Below are 15,615 nucleotides of genomic sequence, written 5' to 3' on the forward strand. Positions count from 1 at the left end.
TGTAAAATTAAAATGTATACTATTTGTATTGTCTAAGCATTGCATGCACTGAGATAACAACTTTTTTGTGTTGAAGTGTACAGCCATGAAACAACTTTCAAACTACTAATAATCATGTGGAAAGTTAACCTAAGGTGTTTCCATTAGGTTTGCAGTCAGGACTTTTGAGTACAATTGAAATGGAAACTACATTTATGTGAAAGCATTCTATTCACTGAGAAATCAACTTTTTTGTCTTTATGTGCACAGGTATGAAACAACTTTCAGACATCTCAGAATCATGTGGGAAGTTAACCTAAAGTGTTTACATTAGGTCTGCAGTAAGTGCTTTGGTGTAAAATTGAAATGTATGCTATTTGTATTGTCTAAGCATTGCATGTACTGAGATAACAACTTTTTTGTGTTGATGTGTACAGCCATGAAACAACTTTCAAACTACTCATAGTCATGTCGAAAGTTAACCAAAGCTGTTTCTATTAGGTTTGCAGTCAGGACTTTTGAGTACAATTGAAATGGAAACTACATTTATGTCAAAGCATTCTATTCACTTAGAAATCAACTTTTTTGTCTTTATGTGCACAGGTATGAAACAACTTTCATACATCTCAGAATCCTGTGGGAAGTTCACCTAAAGTGTTTCGATTAGGTTTGCCGTAAGTGCTTTGATGTAAAATTGAAATGTATACTATTTGTATTGTCTAAGCATTGCATGCACTGAGATAACAACTTTTTTGTGTTGTTGTGTACAGCCATGAAACAACTTTCAAACTACTCATAATCATGTGGAAAGTTAACCTAAGCTGTTTCCATTAGGTTTGCAGTCAGGACTTTTGAGTACAATTGAAATGGAAACTACATTTATGTCAAAGCATTCCATTCACTGAGAAATCAACTTTTTTGTCTTTATGTGCACAGGTATGAAACAACTTTCAGACATCTCAAAATCATGTGGGAAGTTAATCTAAGTTGTTTCCATTAGGTTTGCAGGAAGTGCTTTGGTGTAAAATTGAAATGTATACTATTTGTATTGTCTAAGCATTGCATGCACTGAGATAACAACTTTTTTGTGTTGAAGTGTACAGCCATGAAACAACTTTCAAACTACTAATAATCATGTGGAAAGTTAACCTAAGCTGTTTCCATTAGGTTTGCAGTCAGGACTTTTGAGTGCAATTGAAATGGAAACTACATTTATGTCAAAGCATTCTATTCACTGAGAAATCAACTTTTTTGTCTTTATGTGCACAGGCATGAAACAACTTTCAGACATCTCAGAATAATGTGGGAAGTTAACCTAAGGTGTTTCCATTAGGTTTGCAGTAAGTGCTTTGGTGTAAAATTGAAATGTATACTATTTGTATTGTCAAAGCATTACATGCACTGAGATAACAACTTTTTTGTGTTGATGCGTACAGCCACGAAACAACTTTCAAACTGCTCATAATCACGTGGAAAGTTCACCTAAGGTGTTTCCATTAGGTTTGCCGTCAGGATTTTTGAGTACAATTGAAATGGAAACTACATTTATGTCAAAGCATTCTATTCACTTAGAAATCAACTTTTTTGTCTTTATGTGCACAGGTATGAAACAACTTTCAGACATCTCAAAATCATGTGGGAAGTTAATCTAAGTTGTTTCCATTAGGTTTGCAGGAAGTGCTTTGGTGTAAAATTGAAATGTATACTATTTGTATTGTCTAAGCATTGCATGCACTGACATAACAACTTTTTTGTGTTGAAGTGTACAGCCATGAAACAACTTTCAAACTACTAATAATCATGTGGAAAGTTAACCTAAGGTGTTTCCATTAGGTTTGCAGTCAGGACTTTTGAGTGCAATTGAAATGGAAACTACATTTATGGCAAAGCATTCTATTCACTGAGAAATCAACTTTTTTGTCTTTATGTGCACAGGCATGAAACAACTTTCAGACATCTCAGAATCATGTGGGAAGTTAACCTAAAGTGTTTCCATTAGGTTTGCAGTAAGTGCTTTGGTGTAAAATTGAAATGTATACTATTTGTATTGTCTAAGCATTGCATGCACTGAGATAACAACTTTTTTGTGTTGATGTGTACAGCCATGAAACAACTTTCAAACTACTCATAGTCATGTCGAAAGTTAACCTAAGCTGTTTCCATTAGGTTTGCAGTCAGGACCTTTGAGTACAATTGAAATGGAAACTACATTTATATCAAAGCATTCCATTCACTGAGAAATCAACTTTTTTGTCTTTATGTGCACAGGTATGAAACAACTTTCAGACACCTCAAAATCATGTGGGAAGTTAATCTAAGTTGTTTCCATTAGGTTTGCAGGAAGTGCTTTGGTGTAAAATTGAAATGTATACTATTTGTATTGTCTAAGCATTGCATGCACTGAGATAACAACTTTTTTGTGTTGAAGTGTACAGCCATGAAACAACTTTCAAACTACTAATAATCATGTGGAAAGTTAACCTAAGCTGTTTCCATTAGGTTTGCAGTCAGGACTTTTGAGTGCAATTGAAATGGAAACTACATTTATGTCAAAGCATTCTATTCACTGAGAAATCAACTTTTTTGCCTTTATGTGCACAAGTATGAAACAACTTTCAGACATCTCAGAATAATGTGGGAAGTTAACCTAAGGTGTTTCCATTAGGTTTGCAGTAAGTGCTTTGGTGTAAAATTGAAATGTATACTATTTGTATTGTCTAAGCATTACATGCACTGAGATAACAACTTTTTTGTGTTGATGTGTACAGCCACGAAACAACTTTCAAACTGCTCATAATCACGTGGAAAGTTCACCTAAGGTGTTTCCATTAGGTTTGCCGTCAGGATTTTTGAGTACAATTGAAATGGAAACTACATTTATGTCAAAGCATTCTATTCACTGAGAAATCAACTTTTTTGCCTTTATGTGCACAAGTATGAAACAACTTTCAGACATCTCAGAATAATGTGGGAAGCTAACCTAAGGTGTTTCCATTAGGTTTGCAGTAAGTGCTTTGGTGTAAAATTGAAATGTATACTATTTGTATTGTCTAAGCATTGCATGCACTGAGATAACAACTTTTTTGTGTTGAAGTGTACAGCCATGAAACAACTTTCAAACTACTAATAATCATGTGGAAAGTTAACCTAAGGTGTTTCCATTAGGTTTGCAGTCAGGACTTTTGAGTACAATTCAAATTGAAACTACATTTATGTCAAAGCATTCTATTCACTTAGAAATCAACTTTTTTGTCTTTATGTGCACAGGTATGAAACAACTTTCATACATCTCAGAATCCTGTGGGAAGTTAACCTAAAGTGTTTCGATTAGGTTTGCCGTAAGTGCTTTGATGTAAAATTGAAATGTATACTATTTGTATTGTCTAAGCATTGCATGCACTGAGATAACAACTTTTTTGTGTTGATGTGTACAGCCATGAAACAACTTTCAAACTACTCATAATCATGTGGAAAGTTAACCTAAGCTGTTTCCATTAGGTTTGCAGTCAGGACTTTTGAGTACAAATGAAATGGAAACTACATTTATGTCAAAGCATTCCATTCACTGTGAAATCAACTTTTTTGTCTTTATGTGCACAGGTATGAAACAACTTTCAGACATCTCAGAATCATGTGGGAAGTTAATCTAAGTTGTTTCCATTAGGTTTGCAGGAAGTGCTTTGGTGTAAAATTAAAATGTATACTATTTGTATTGTCTAAGCATTGCATGCACTGAGATAACAACTTTTTTGTGTTGAAGTGTACAGCCATGAAACAACTTTCAAACTACTAATAATCATGTGGAAAGTTAACCTAAGGTGTTTCCATTAGGTTTGCAGTCAGGACTTTTGAGTACAATTGAAATGGAAACTACATTTATGTGAAAGCATTCTATTCACTGAGAAATCAACTTTTTTGTCTTTATGTGCACAGGTATGAAACAACTTTCAGACATCTCAGAATAATGTGGGAAGTTAACCTAAGGTATTTCCATTAGGTTTGCAGTAAGTGCTTTGGTGTAAAATTCAAATGTATACTATTTGTATTGTCTAAGCATTACATGCACTGAGATAACAACTTTTTTGTGTTGATGTGTACAGCCACGAAACAACTTTCAAACTGCTCATAATCACGTGGAAAGTTCACCTAAGGTGTTTCCATTAGGTTTGCCGTCAGGACTTTTGAGTACAATTCAAATGGAAACTGCATTTATGTGAAAGCATTCTATTCACTGAGAAATCAACTTTTTTGTCTTTATGTGCACAGGTATGAAACAACTTTCAGACATCTCAGAATCATGTGGGAAGTTAACCTGAAGTGTTTACATTAGGTTTGCAGTAAGTGCTTTGGAGTAAAATTGAAATGTATACTATTTGTATTGTCTAAGCATTGCATGCACTGAGATAACAACATTTTTGTGTTGATGTGTACAGCCATGAAACAACTTTCAAACTACTCATAATCATGTGGAAAGTTAACCTAAGGTGTTTCCATTAGGTTTGCAGTCAGGACTTTTGAGTACAATTGAAATGGAAACTACATTTATGTCAAAGCATTCCATTCACTGTGAAATCAACTTTTTTGTCTTCATGTGCACAGGTATGAAACAACTTTCAGACATCTCAGAAACATGTGGGAAGTTAACCTAAAGTGTTTCCATTAGGTTTGCAGTAAGTGCTTTGGTGTAAAATTGAAATGTATACTATTTGTATTGTCTAAGCATTGTATGCACTGAGATAGCAACTTTTTTGTGTAGATGTGTACAGCCATGAAACAACTTTCAAGCTACTCATAATCATGTGGAAAGTTAACCTAAGGTGTTTTGCATTAGGTTTGCAGTCAGGACTTTTGAGTACAATTGAAATGGAAACTACATTTATGTCAAAGCATTCTATTCACTGAGAAATCAACTTTTTTGTCTTTATGTGCACAGGTATGAAACAACTTTCAGACATCTCAGAATCATGTGGGAAGTTAACCTAAAGTGTTTACATTAGGTCTGCAGTAAGTGCTTTGGTGTAAAATTGAAATGTATGCTATTTGTATTGTCTAAGCATTGCATGTACTGAGATAACAACTTTTTTGTGTTGATGTGTACAGCCATGAAACAACTTTCAAACTACTCATAGTCATGTCGAAAGTTAACCAAAGCTGTTTCTATTAGGTTTGCAGTCAGGACTTTTGAGTACAATTGAAATGGAAACTACATTTATGTCAAAGCATTCTATTCACTGAGAAATCAACTTTTTTGCCTTTATGTGCACAAGTATGAAACAACTTTCAGACATCTCAGAATCCTGTGGGAAGTTAACCTAAAGTGTTTCGATTAGGTTTGCCGTAAGTGCTTTGATGTAAAATTGAAATGTATACTATTTGTATTGTCTAAGCATTGCATGCACTGAGATAACAACTTTTTTGTGTTGATGTGTACAGCCATGAAACAACTTTCAAACTACTCATAATCATGTGGAAAGTTAACCTAAGCTGTTTCCATTAAGTTTGCAGTCAGGACTTTTGAGTACAATTGAAATGGAAACTACATTTATGTCAAAGCATTCCATTCACTGTGAAATCAACTTTTTTGTCTTTATGTGCACAGGTATGAAACAACTTTCAGACATCTCAGAATCATGTGGGAAGTTAATCTAAGTTGTTTCCATTAGGTTTGCAGGAAGTGCTTTGGTGTAAAATTGAAATGTATACTATTTGTATTGTCTAAGCATTGCATGCACTGAGATAACAACTTTTTTGTGTTGAAGTGTACAGCCATGAAACAACTTTCAAACTACTAATAATCATGTGGAAAGTTAACCTAAGGTGTTTCCATTAGGTTTGCAGTCAGGACTTTTGAGTACAATTCAAATGGAAACTACATTTATGTCAAAGCATTCTATTCACTTAGAAATCAACTTTTTTGTCTTTATGTGCACAGGTATGAAACAACTTTCATACATCTCAGAATCCTGTGGGAAGTTAACCTAAAGTGTTTCGATTAGGTTTGCCGTAAGTGCTTTGATGTAAAATTGAAATGTATACTATTTGTATTGTCTAAGCATTGCATGCACTGAGATAACAACTTTTTTGTGTTGATGAGTACAGCCATGAAACAACTTTCAAACTACTCATAATCATGTGGAAAGTTACCCAAAGCTGTTTCCATTAGGTTTGCAGTCAGGACTTTTGAGTACAATTGAAATGGAAACTACATTTATGTCAAAGCATTCCATTCACTGAGAAATCAACTTTTTTGTCTTTATGTGCACAGGCATGAAACAACTTTCAGACATCTCAGAATCATGTGGGAAGTTAACCTAAAGTGTTTCCATTAGGTTTGCAGTAAGTGCTTTGGTGTAAAATTGAAATGTATACTATTTGTATTGTCTAAGCATTGCATGCACTGAGATAACAACTTTTTTGTGTTGATGTGTACAGCCATGAAACAACTTTCAAACTACTCATAGTCATGTCGAAAGTTAACCAAAGCTGTTTCTATTAGGTTTGCAGTCAGGACTTTTGAGTACAATTGAAATGGAAACTACATTTATGTCAAAGCATTCTATTCACTGAGAAATCAACTTTTTTGCCTTTATGTGCACAAGTATGAAACAACTTTCAGACATCTCAGAATCCTGTGGGAAGTTAACCTAAAGTGTTTCGATTAGGTTTGCCGTAAGTGCTTTGATGTAAAATTGAAATGTATACTATTTGTATTGTCTAAGCATTGCATGCACTGAGATAACAACTTTTTTGTGTTGATGTGTACAGCCATGAAACAACTTTCAAACTACTCATAATCATGTGGAAAGTTAACCTAAGCTGTTTCCATTAAGTTTGCAGTCAGGACTTTTGAGTACAATTGAAATGGAAACTACATTTATGTCAAAGCATTCCATTCACTGTGAAATCAACTTTTTTGTCTTTATGTGCACAGGTATGAAACAACTTTCAGACATCTCAGAATCATGTGGGAAGTTAATCTAAGTTGTTTCCATTAGGTTTGCAGGAAGTGCTTTGGTGTAAAATTGAAATGTATACTATTTGTATTGTCTAAGCATTGCATGCACTGAGATAACAACTTTTTTGTGTTGAAGTGTATAGCCATGAAACAACTTTCAAACTACTAATAATCATGTGGAAAGTTAACCTAAGCTGTTTCCATTAGGTTTGTAGTCAGGACTTTTGAGTGCAATTGAAATGGAAACTACATTTATGTCAAAGCATTCTATTCACTGAGAAATCAACTTTTTTGCCTTTATGTGCACAAGTATGAAACAACTTTCAGACATCTCAGAATAATGTGGGAAGTTAACCTAAGGTGTTTCCATTAGGTTTGCAGTAAGTGCTTTTTGTGTAAAATTGAAATGTATACTATTTGTATTGTCTAAGCATTACATGCACTGAGATAACAACTTTTTTGTGTTGATGTGTACAGCCACGAAACAACTTTCAAACTGCTCATAATCACGTGGAAAGTTCACCTAAGGTGTTTCCATTAGGTTTGCCGTCAGGATTTTTGAGTACAATTGAAATGGAAACTACATTTATGTCAAAGCATTCTATTCACTTAGAAATCAACTTTTTTGTCTTTATGTGCACAGGTATGAAACAACTTTCATACATCTCAGAATCCTGTGGGAAGTTAACCTAAAGTGTTTCGATTAGGTTTGCCGTAAGTGCTTTGATGTAAAATTGAAATGTATACTATTTGTATTGTCTAAGCATTGCATGCACTGAGATAACAACTTTTTTGTGTTGATGTGTACAGCCATGAAACAACTTTCAAACTACTCATAGTCATGTCGAAAGTTAACCAAAGCTGTTTCTATTAGGTTTGCAGTCAGGACTTTTGAGTACAATCGAAATGGAAACTACAGTTATGTCAAAGCATTCTATTCATGAGAAATCAACTTTTTTGTCTTTATGTGCACAGGTATGAAACAACTTTCAGACATCTCAGAATCATGTGGGAAGTTAATCTAAGTTGTTTCCATTAGGTTTGCAGTAAGTGCTTTGGTGTAAAATTGAAATGTATACTATTTGTATTGTCTAAGCATTGCATGCACTGAGATAACAACTTTTTTGTGTTGAAGTGTACAGCCATGAAACAACTTTCAAACTACTAATAATCATGTGGAAAGTTAACCTAAGGTGTTTCCATTAGGTTTGCAGTCAGGACTTTTGAGTGCAATTGAAATGGAAACTACATTTATGTCAAAGCATTCTATTCACTGAGAAATCAACTTTTTTGTCTTTATGTGCACAGGCATGAAACAACTTTCAGACATCTCAGAATCATGTGGGAAGTTAACCTAAAGTGTTTCCATTAGGTTTGCAGTAAGTGCTTTGGTGTAAAATTGAAATGTATACTATTTGTATTGTCTAAGCATTGCATGCACTGAGATAACAACTTTTTTGTGTTGATGTGTACAGCCATGAAACAACTTTCAAACTACTCAGAGTCATGTCGAAAGTTAACCAAAGCTGTTTCTATTAGGTTTGCAGTCAGGACTTTTGAGTACAATTGAAATGGAAACTACATTTATGTCAAAGCATTCTATTCACTGAGAAATCAACTTCTTTGCCTTTATGTGCACAAGTATGAAACAACTTTCAGACATCTCAGAATAATGTGGGAAGCTAACCTAAGGTGTTTCCATTAGGTTTGCAGTAAGTGCTTTGGTGTAAAATTGAAATGTATACTATTTGTATTGTCTAAGCATTACATGCACTGAGATAACAACTTTTTTGTGTTGATGTGTACAGCCACGAAACAACTTTCAAACTGCTCATAATCACGTGGAAAGTTCACCTAAGGTGTTTCCATTAGGTTTGCCGTCAGGACTTTTGAGTACAATTGAAATGGAAACTACATTTATGTCAAAGCATTCTATTCACTTAGAAATCAACTTTTTTGTCTTTATGTGCACAGGTATGAAACAACTTTCATACATCTCAGAATCCTGTGGGAAGTTAACCTAAAGTGCTTCGATTAGGTTTGCCGTAAGTGCTTTGGTGTAAAATTGAAATGTATACTATTTGTATTGTCTAAGCATTGCATGCACTGAGATAACAACTTTTTTGTGTTGATGTGTACAGCCATGAAACAACTTTCAAACTACTCATCATCATGTGGAAAGTTAACCAAAGCTGTTTCCATTAGGTTTGCAGTCAGGACTTTTGAGTACAATTGAAATGGAAACTACATTTATGTCAAAGCATTCCATTCACTGAGAAATCAACTTTTTTGTCTTTATGTGCACAGGTATGAAACAACTTTCAGACATCTCAAAATCATGTGGGAAGTTAATCTAAGTTGTTTCCATTAGGTTTGCAGGAAGTGCTTTGGTGTAAAATTGAAATGTATACTATTTGTATTGTCTAAGCATTGCATGCACTGAGATAACAACTTTTTTGTGTTGAAGTGTACAGCCATGAAACAACTTTCAAACTACTAATAATCATGTGGAAAGTTAACCTAAGGTGTTTCCATTAGGTTTGCAGTCAGGACTTTTGAGTGCACTTGAAATGGAAACTACATTTATGTCAAAGCATTCTATTCACTGAGAAATCAACTTTTTTGTCTTTATGTGCACAGGCATGAAACAACTTTCAGACATCTCAGAATCATGTGGGAAGTTAACCTAAAGTGTTTCCATTAGGTTTGCAGTAAGTGCTTTGGTGTAAAATTGAAATGTATACTATTTGTATTGTCTAAGCATTGTATGCACTGAGATAGCAACTTTTTTGTGTAGATGTGTACAGCCATGAAACAACTTGCAAGCTACTCATAATCACGTGGAAAGTTAACCTAAGGTGTTTTGCATTAGGTTTGCAGTCAGGACTTTTGAGTACAATTGAAATGGAAACTACATTTATGTCAAAGCATTCTATTCACTGAGAAATCAACTTTTTTGTCTTTATGTGCACAGGTATGAAACAACTTTCAGACATCTCAGAATCATGTGGGAAGTTAACCTAAAGTGTTTACATTAGGTTTGCAGTAAGTGCTTTGGTGTAAAATTGAAATGTATACTGTTTGTATTGTCTAAGCATTGCATGCACTGAGATAACAACTTTTTTGTGTTGATGTGTACAGCCATGAAACAACTTTCAAACTACTCATAGTCATGTCGAAAGTTAACCAAAGCTGTTTCTATTAGGTTTGCAGTCAGGACTTTTGAATACAATTGATATGGAAACGACATTTATGTGAAAGCATTCTATTCACTGAGAAATCAACTTTTTTGTCTTTATGTGCACAGGTATGAAACAACTTTCAGACATCTCAGAATAATGTGGGAAGTTAACCTAAGGTATTTCCATTAGGTTTGCAGTAAGTGCTTTGGTGTAAAATTCAAATGTATACTATTTGTATTGTCTAAGCATTACATGCACCGAGATAACAACTTTTTTGTGATGATGTGTACAGCCACGAACAACTTTCAAACTGCTCATAATCACGTGGAAAGTTCACCTAAGGTGTTTCCATTAGGTTTGCCGTCAGGACTTTTGAGTACAATTCAAATGGAAACTGCATTTATGTGAAAGCATTCTATTCACTGAGAAATCAACTTTTTTGTCTTTATGTGCACAGGTATGAAACAACTTTCAGACATCTCAGAATCATGTGGGAAGTTAACCTGAAGTGTTTACATTAGGTTTGCAGTAAGTGCTTTGGAGTAAAATTGAAATGTATACTATTTGTATTGTCTAAGCATTGCATGCACTGAGATAACAACATTTTTGTGTTGATGTGTACAGCCATGAAACAACTTTCAAACTACTCATAATCATGTGGAAAGTTAACCTAAGGTGTTTCCATTAGGTTTGCAGTCAGGACTTTTGAGTACAATTGAAATGGAAACTACATTTATGTCAAAGCATTCCATTCACTGTGAAATCAACTTTTTTGTCTTCATGTGCACAGGTATGAAACAACTTTCAGACATCTCAGAATCATGTGGGAAGTTAACCTAAAGTGTTTCCATTAGGTTTGCAGTAAGTGCTTTGGTGTAAAATTGAAATGTATACTATTTGTATTGTCTAAGCATTGTATGCACTGAGATAGCAACTTTTTTGTGTAGATGTGTACAGCCATGAAACAACTTTCAAGCTACTCATAATCATGTGGAAAGTTAACCTAAGGTGTTTTGCATTAGGTTTGCAGTCAGGACTTTTGAGTACAATTGAAATGGAAACTACATTTATGTCAAAGCATTCTATTCACTGAGAAATCAACTTTTTTGTCTTTATGTGCACAGGTATGAAACAACTTTCAGACATCTCAGAATCATGTGGGAAGTTAACCTAAAGTGTTTACATTAGGTCTGCAGTAAGTGCTTTGGTGTAAAATTGAAATGTATGCTATTTGTATTGTCTAAGCATTGCATGTACTGAGATAACAACTTTTTTGTGTTGATGTGTACAGCCATGAAACAACTTTCAAACTACTCATAGTCATGTCGAAAGTTAACCAAAGCTGTTTCTATTAGGTTTGCAGTCAGGACTTTTGAGTACAATTGAAATGGAAACTACATTTATGTCAAAGCATTCTATTCACTTAGAAATCAACTTTTTTGTCTTTATGTGCACAGGTATGAAACAACTTTCATACATCTCAGAATCCTGTGGGAAGTTAACCTAAAGTGTTTCGATTAGGTTTGCCGTAAGTGCTTTGATGTAAAATTGAAATGTATACTATTTGTATTGTCTAAGCATTGCATGCACTGAGATAACAACTTTTTTGTGTTGTTGTGTACAGCCATGAAACAACTTTCAAACTACTCATAATCATGTGGAAAGTTAACCTAAGCTGTTTCCATTAGGTTTGCAGTCAGGACTTTTGAGTACAATTGAAATGGAAACTACATTTATGTCAAAGCATTCCATTCACTGAGAAATCAACTTTTTTGTCTTTATGTGCACAGGTATGAAACAACTTTCAGACATCTCAAAATCATGTGGGAAGTTAATCTAAGTTATTTCCATTAGGTTTGCAGGAAGTGCTTTGGTGTAAAATTGAAATGTATACTATTTGTATTGTCTAAGCATTGCATGCACTGAGATAACAACTTTTTTGTGTTGAAGTGTACAGCCATGAAACAACTTTCAAACTACTAATAATCATGTGGAAAGTTAACCTAAGCTGTTTCCATTAGGTTTGCAGTCAGGACTTTTGAGTGCAATTGAAATGGAAACTACATTTATGTCAAAGCATTCTATTCACTGAGAAATCAACTTTTTTGTCTTTATGTGCACAGGCATGAAACAACTTTCAGACATCTCAGAATAATGTGGGAAGTTAACCTAAGGTGTTTCCATTAGGTTTGCAGTAAGTGCTTTGGTGTAAAATTGAAATGTATACTATTTGTATTGTCAAAGCATTACATGCACTGAGATAACAACTTTTTTGTGTTGATGCGTACAGCCACGAAACAACTTTCAAACTGCTCATAATCACGTGGAAAGTTCACCTAAGGTGTTTCCATTAGGTTTGCCGTCAGGATTTTTGAGTACAATTGAAATGGAAACTACATTTATGTCAAAGCATTCTATTCACTTAGAAATCAACTTTTTTGTCTTTATGTGCACAGGTATGAAACAACTTTCATACATCTCAGAATCCTGTGGGAAGTTAAACTAAAGTGTTTCGATTAGGTTTGCCGTAAGTGCTTTGGTGTAAAATTGAAATGTATACTATTTGTATTGTCTAAGCATTGCATGCACTGAGATAGCAACTTTTTTGTGTTGATGTGTACAGCCATGAAACAACTTTCAAACTACTCATAGTCATGTCGAAAGTTAACCAAAGCTGTTTCTATTAGGTTTGCAGTCAGGACTTTTGAGTACAATTGAAATGGAAACTACATTTATGTCAAAGCATTCTATTCACTGAGAAATCAACTTTTTTGCCTTTATGTGCACAAGTATGAAACAACTTTCAGACATCTCAGAATCCTGTGGGAAGTTAACCTAAAGTGTTTCGATTAGGTTTGCCGTAAGTGCTTTGATGTAAAATTGAAATGTATACTATTTGTATTGTCTAAGCATTGCATGCACTGAGATAACAACTTTTTTGTGTTGATGTGTACAGCCATGAAACAACTTTCAAACTACTCATAATCATGTGGAAAGTTAACCTAAGCTGTTTCCATTAGGTTTGCAGTCAGGACTTTTGAGTACAATTGAAATGGAAACGACATTTATGTGAAAGCATTCTGTTCACTGAGAAATCAACTTTTTTGTCTTTATGTGCACAGGTATGAAACAACTTTCAGACATCTCAGAATCATGTGGGAAGTTAATCTAAGTTGTTTCCATTAGGTTTGCAGGAAGTGCTTTGGTGTAAAATTAAAATGTATACTATTTGTATTGTCTAAGCATTGCATGCACTGAGATAACAACTTTTTTGTGTTGAAGTGTACAGCCATGAAACAACTTTCAAACTACTAATAATCATGTGGAAAGTTAACCTAAGGTGTTTCCATTAGGTTTGCAGTCAGGACTTTTGAGTGCAATTGAAATGGAAACTACATTTATGTCAAAGCATTCTATTCACTGAGAAATCAACTTTTTTGTCTTTATGTGCACAGGCATGAAACAACTTTCAGACATCTCAGAATCATGTGGGAAGTTAACCTAAAGTGTTTCCATTAGGTTTGCAGTAAGTGCTTTGGTGTAAAATTGAAATGTATACTATTTGTATTGTCTAAGCATTGCATGCACTGAGATAACAACTTTTTTGTGTTGATGTGTACAGCCATGAAACAACTTTCAAACTACTCATAGTCATGTCGAAAGTTAACCAAAGCTGTTTCTATTAGGTTTGCAGTCAGGACTTTTGAGTACAATTGAAATGGAAACTACATTTATGTCAAAGCATTCTATTCACTGAGAAATCAACTTTTTTGCCTTTATGTGCACAAGTATGAAACAACTTTCAGACATCTCAGAATAATGTGGGAAGCTAACCTAAGGTGTTTCCATTAGGTTTGCAGTAAGTGCTTTGGTGTAAAATTGAAATGTATACTATTTGTATTGTCTAAGCATTACATGCACTGAGATAACAACTTTTTTGTGTTGATGTGTACAGCCACGAAACAACTTTCAAACTGCTCATAATCACGTGGAAAGTTCACCTAAGGTGTTTCCATTAGGTTTGCCGTCAGGACTTTTGAGTACAATTGAAATGGAAACTACATTTATATCAAAGCATTCTATTCACTTAGAAATCAACTTTTTTGTCTTTATGTGCACAGGTATGAAACAACTTTCATACATCTCAGAATCCTGTGGGAAGTTAACCTAAAGTGCTTCGATTAGGTTTGCCGTAAGTGCTTTGATGTAAAATTGAAATGTATACTATTTGTATTGTCTAAGCATTGCATGCACTGAGATAACAACTTTTTTGTGTTGATGTGTACAGCCATGAAACAACTTTCAAACTACTCATCATCATGTGGAAAGTTAACCAAAGCTGTTTCCATTAGGTTTGCAGTCAGGACTTTTGAGTACAATTGAAATGGAAACTACATTTATGTCAAAGCATTCCATTCACTGAGAAATCAACTTTTTTGTCTTTATGTGCACAGGTATGAAACAACTTTCAGACATCTCAAAATCATGTGGGAAGTTAATCTAAGTTGTTTCCATTAGGTTTGCAGGAAGTGCTTTGGTGTAAAATTGAAATGTATACTATTTGTATTGTCTAAGCATTGCATGCACTGAGATAACAACTTTTTTGTGTTGAAGTGTACAGCCATGAAACAACTTTCAAACTACTAATAATCATGTGGAAAGTTAACCTAAGGTGTTTCCATTAGGTTTGCAGTCAGGACTTTTGAGTGCACTTGAAATGGAAACTACATTTATGTCAAAGCATTCTATTCACTGAGAAATCAACTTTTTTGTCTTTATGTGCACAGGCATGAAACAACTTTCAGACATCTCAGAATCATGTGGGAAGTTAACCTAAAGTGTTTCCATTAGGTTTGCAGTAAGTGCTTTGGTGTAAAATTGAAATGTATACTATTTGTATTGTCTAAGCATTGTATGCACTGAGATAGCAACTTTTTTGTGTAGATGTGTACAGCCATGAAACAACTTTCAAGCTACTCATAATCACGTGGAAAGTTAACCTAAGGTGTTTTGCATTAGGTTTGCAGTCAGGACTTTTGAGTACAATTGAAATGGAAACTACATTTATGTCAAAGCATTCTATTCACTGAGAAATCAACTTTTTTGTCTTTATGTGCACAGGTATGAAACAACTTTCAGACATCTCAGAATCATGTGGGAAGTTAACCTAAAGTGTTTACATTAGGTTTGCAGTAAGTGCTTTGGTGTAAAATTGAAATGTATACTATTTGTATTGTCTAAGCATTGCATGCACTGAGATAACAACTTTTTTGTGTTGATGTGTACAGCCATGAAACAACTTTCAAACTACTCATAGTCATGTCGAAAGTTAACCAAAGCTGTTTCTATTAGGTTTGCAGTCAGGACTTTTGAATACAATTGATATGGAAACGACATTTATGTGAAAGCATTCTATTCACTGAGAAATCAACTTTTTTGTCTTTATGTGCACAGGTATGAAACAACTTTCAGACATCTCAGAATAATGTGGGAAGTTAA

The sequence above is a fragment of the Mobula birostris genome, chromosome 20 (assembly GCF_030028105.1).
Source record: "Mobula birostris isolate sMobBir1 chromosome 20, sMobBir1.hap1, whole genome shotgun sequence".
NCBI lineage: Eukaryota > Metazoa > Chordata > Chondrichthyes > Myliobatiformes > Myliobatidae > Mobula > Mobula birostris.